The sequence below is a fragment of the Oncorhynchus nerka genome, unplaced genomic scaffold (genome assembly GCF_034236695.1).
Source record: "Oncorhynchus nerka isolate Pitt River unplaced genomic scaffold, Oner_Uvic_2.0 unplaced_scaffold_7129, whole genome shotgun sequence".
In the NCBI taxonomy this organism is placed as follows: Eukaryota; Metazoa; Chordata; class Actinopteri; order Salmoniformes; family Salmonidae; genus Oncorhynchus; species Oncorhynchus nerka.
In genome coordinates this window covers 1-4,613 of record NW_027034187.1, presented here as the reverse complement: position 1 = coordinate 4,613, position 4,613 = coordinate 1, and the positions used below count along the sequence as shown (strand labels likewise).

Sequence of the window (4,613 nt, the reverse complement as noted above, 5' to 3'; positions counted from 1 at the left end):
ATATTGACCTAATTATGAATCATCATGTTTTTCTGAATGAGAAAATTAAGTACGAAGAAAAGGTGTTATATAGTGAAGTATTCATGAGTGCAGGTCTTAGACAGATAAAAGATTACACATATGAGGTAATTCCAGGTTTTTTTCATGAAGAAGCTATTGTTGACACCATCCATGAATGGGATGTAGAGGTGGGTAGGCGAACAGTGAAGAATATGTACGAGAAGATAAAAGAAAGTATACCAAATACATGGGTGGATTTAATAAATAGTGAAGTTGTTAGAGAAGATTTATTTGTCTTTCCTAATTTATTTATTGGTAACAGTAAGGAGAAGGCTCATTTATCTAGTATCCCGGTGAAAAGATTCTATAAAATAATGGTAGAGAAAAATGTGAAAATGCCAGCTGCAGAGAAAGTTTGGAAAGGAATTTTTCCAACTTTGGACGTAAAAAAGATACGGAAAACATTAAATGTAAAATATAATAGTATGGAATGTGAAAGTAGCGATTTTAAAATAAGGCATAATCGTATATATACAAAGGTGGTTTTACATCAAATCAATAGGGAAATAAAAAGAGAATGTAACTTATGTCATGAGTCACCGGAGAATTTACTGCATTTGTTTGTGGAATGTGAGGAGTTAAAATATTTATTTTGTAGGTAAAGGAATGATACATAGAAACTGGATATTTTGAAAAATATGTGGGAATGAATTGGTGTTATTTGGCGTGGCTGGTAAATTCGAGGGTGTTAATGTTGTTTTGTTGAATGTTGCTTTGAGTTTTGTGGTATGCTATTTTTGTAGTAGGAATTATGCCTTTCTTGAGGGGAAGAGGGAAAGGGTGTGGGATATTTTGTAGTGTTGTTTAAGAAGCATATAGATATGTTTCATTGTTATGGAAGGGAATGTTTTGATGAAGCTTTTGTGGAGGGAGTGGGTTGATTTCAAAATGGAGGAAGAATTACATTTAAAAAAATATTGTAATGGAAACTTTTTTATGTAAAAAAAAACGAAAAAGTATGCCTGATCTCGTCTGATCTCGGAAGCTAAGCAGGGTCGGGCCTGGTTAGTACTTGGATTGAGATCGCATGGGAATACCAGGTGCTGTAAGCTTTTTTGTCACTGCCTTGTGGAATTTCAACTCTTTGTCCGTTTTTTCCCACAAGGCTGAAATATGTGCCCTTGCTTTGAAATAAGTAAGCAAGATTAGTTTGTATTTCATCCAACAATCTGTGCTACAAATTATGGCTGCAGTATATGCAATTTCTTCCACTTTTTGAGTGACACAAAGATGCTTATCTAAATGGTGAAAATGCAACAGCTGTTAATCACACTCACTTTGACTTTATATAGTGCACCAATAAATACTTTCTCCTTACGACCACACCGGCCTGAGTACGCCTGATCTCGCCTGATCTCGTAAGCTAAGCAGGGTCGGGCCTGGTTAGTACTTGGATGGGAGACCCCTGGGAATACCAGGTGCTGTAAGCTTTTTGTCAACTCTTTGTCCGTTTTTCCCACAAGGCTGAAATATGTGCCTCGCTTGAAATAAGTAAGCAAGGTAAGTTTGTATTTCATCCAACAATGTGGGGTGGTGATAATGGTGAAGAGTAAATTAGTATTAAATATATGAAAGAATTAAATTATGCATTCGGGTGAGTGGATAGAAGTGATAAATGGGGAGGGGAAATATAAGGACTTGTATGTGTTGCCAAGTCTCTATGTAGGTAAGGGATCGGGAAAGAATTATTATCAAAAGTAACACAGAAAAGAGTGTACAAGTGTATGTTGAAGTCCGTGTGTGTGAGGCCTGCGGCTGAGAGGATGTGGAGAAAATGTTTTTGATTTGGATGTTTCTTTGTTGTGGGAGAATTTGTTTTGTTTGGGAATAAACGAAATTGTGAGAACATGGATTTTATGTTACGGCATAATCGTATATACACAAATATTGTTTTACATCAGATAAACCATGATGTCAGGCGGAATGTGATGTGTGTATGATGAAGCCAGAGTCTTTGTTACATTTATTTGTCGAATGTCCATGTCTGACAGATTTTTTTTTAATGAAGTAAAACTTTTGTTGTGGAGGCACTGGAGAAGAGAGTTTATAGAAAGTTTTGCATGGGACAGGTTAATATTGTTTGGAGTGGTGGGGAAATGTTCAGGTGTGAATGTGTACCTGTTGAATATTGTATTGAGTTTTGGGAGGTATGCAATTTACTGTAGAAGGAATATGGAACATTTTGAAGGAAAAAAAAGTGGAATGTCTGGGTAATCTTTAAAGTAAGTTTAAGTAAGAATGTGGAATTAATATATAATGCAAAACTAGAGAAATTTGAAAGTATGTTTGTAAAGGTGAGTACTTTAGTGTCTATGGAGGAGGGAGGAGGGGATTTAGGGTTAACTTCTGAAATTGTGTATGTCTAATGTCTATATTAGATTATGTATTTTTATTAGTGAATATGATGGTGTAATTATGTTTTATTTTTATTTTATTTTTATTTTTTTGGGGTTTTGTTTTGGAAAATGTTCTGATGTTGATGGAATGAAATGAATAGAAGAATTGTTAGTGTTTATGTGATTTGGTTGTAAATTACTATGAAATTTTTATAATAAAAAAAAGAAAAAAAGTACGCCTGATCTCGTAAGCTAAGCAGGGTCAGGGTCGGGCCTGGTTAGTACTTGGATGGGAGACCCCCTGGGAATACCAGGTGCTGTAAGCTTTTGTCAACTGCTTTGTCCGAATTTCAACTTTTTTTTTTTTCCCCACAAGGCTGAAATATGTGCCCTTGCTTTGAAATAAGTAAGCAAGGTTAGTTTGTATTTCATCCAACAATCTGTGCTACAAATTATGGCTACAGTATATATGCAATTTCTTCCACTTTTTGAGTGACACAAAGATGCTTATCTAAATGGTGAAAATGCAACAGCTGTTAATCAGACTCACTTTGACTTTATATAGTGCACCAATAAATACTTTCTCCCTTACGACCACACCGGCCTGAGTACGCCTGATCTCGTCTGATCTCGGAAGCTAAGCAGGTCGGGCCTGGTTAGTACTTGGATGGGAGACCGCCTGGGAATACCAGGTGCTGTAAGCTTTTGTCACTGTTGGGGAATTTCAACTTTTGTCCGTTTTTTCCCACAAGGTTGAAATATGTGCCCTCGCTTTGAAATAAGTAAGCAAGGTAAGTTTGTGGATTTCATCCAACAATGTGGGGTGGTGATAATATGAAGAGTAAATTAGTATTAAATATATATGAAATAATTAAATTATGCATTCTGGGTGAGTGGATAGAAGTGATAAATGGGGAGGTTAGGTAATATACCTTTGTTTTATAGGACTTGTATGAGTTGCCAAGTCTTTGCTATGTAGGTAAGGGATCGGGGAAATAATTATTATCAAAAGTAACACAGAAAAGAGTGTACAAGTGTATGTTGAAGTCCGTTTGTGAGGCCTGGGATGAGAGGATGTGGAAAAAAATGTTTTTTGATTTGGATGTTTCTTTGTTGTGGGCAGAATTTGGTTTTGTTTGGGAATAAAATAAGAAATTGTGAGAACATGGATTTTTTGTCTACGGCATAATCGTATATACACAAATATTGTTTTACATCAGATAAACCATGATGTCAGGCGTGAATGTGATGTGTGTATGATGAAGCCAGAGTCTTTGTTACATTTATTTGTCGAATGTCCATGTCTGACAGATTTTTTCAATGAAGTTTGCAAACTTTTTGTTGTGGAGGCACTGGAGAATGAAAGTTTATAGAAAGTTTTGCATGGGACAGGTTAATATTGTTTTGGAGTGGTGGGGAAATGTTCAGGTGTGAATGTGTACCTGTTGAATATTGTATTGAGTTTGGGAGGTATGCAATTTACTGTAGAAGGAATTATGGAACATTTTTTAAGGAAAAACATTGGAATGTCTGGGTAATCTTTCTTTTAAGTTTAAGTAAAAGCAAAGTGGAATTAATATATAATGCAAAACTAAGAAATTTGAAAGTATGTTTGTAAAGGTGAGTACTTTAGTGTCTATGGAGGAGGGAGGAGGGGGGGATTTAGGGTTAACTTCTGAAATTGTGTATGTCTAATATATTAGATTATGTATTTTTATTAGTGAATATGATGAAATGTAATTATGTTTTATTTTATTTTATTTTATTTTTGGGGTTTTGTTTTGGAAAAATGTTCTGATGTTGATGGAATGAAATGAATAGAAGGATTGTTAGTGTTTATGTGATTTGGTTGTAAATTACTATGACATTTTTTATAATAAAAAGAAAGAAAAAAAAGTACGCCTGATCTCGTCTGAAGCTAAGCAGGGTCGGGCCTGGTTAGTACTTGGATGGGAGACCGCCTGGGAATACCAGGTGCTGTAAGCTTTTGTCAACTCTTTGTCCGTTTTTTTCCCACAAGGCTGAAATATGTGCCCTTGCTTTGAAATAAGTAAGCAAGGTTAGTTTGTATTTCATCCAACAATCTGTGCTACACATTATGGCTACAGTATATGCAATTTCTTACACTTTTTGAGTGACACAAAGATGCTTATCTAAATGGTGAAAATGCAACAGCTGTTAATCAGACTCACTTTGACTTTATATAGTGCACCAAGA

At 35.3% G+C, this 4,613-nt stretch overlaps 2 pseudogenes; both read left to right on the top strand.

The window, feature by feature from the left end:
* Positions 1-1,372: 1,372 nt before the first annotated feature.
* On the top strand, positions 1,373-1,490 carry LOC135566113 (5S ribosomal RNA; annotated as a pseudogene).
* A 1,492-nt stretch (positions 1,491-2,982) lies between these two features.
* Positions 2,983-3,100, top strand: LOC135566112 (5S ribosomal RNA; annotated as a pseudogene).
* Positions 3,101-4,613: the final 1,513 nt, after the last annotated feature.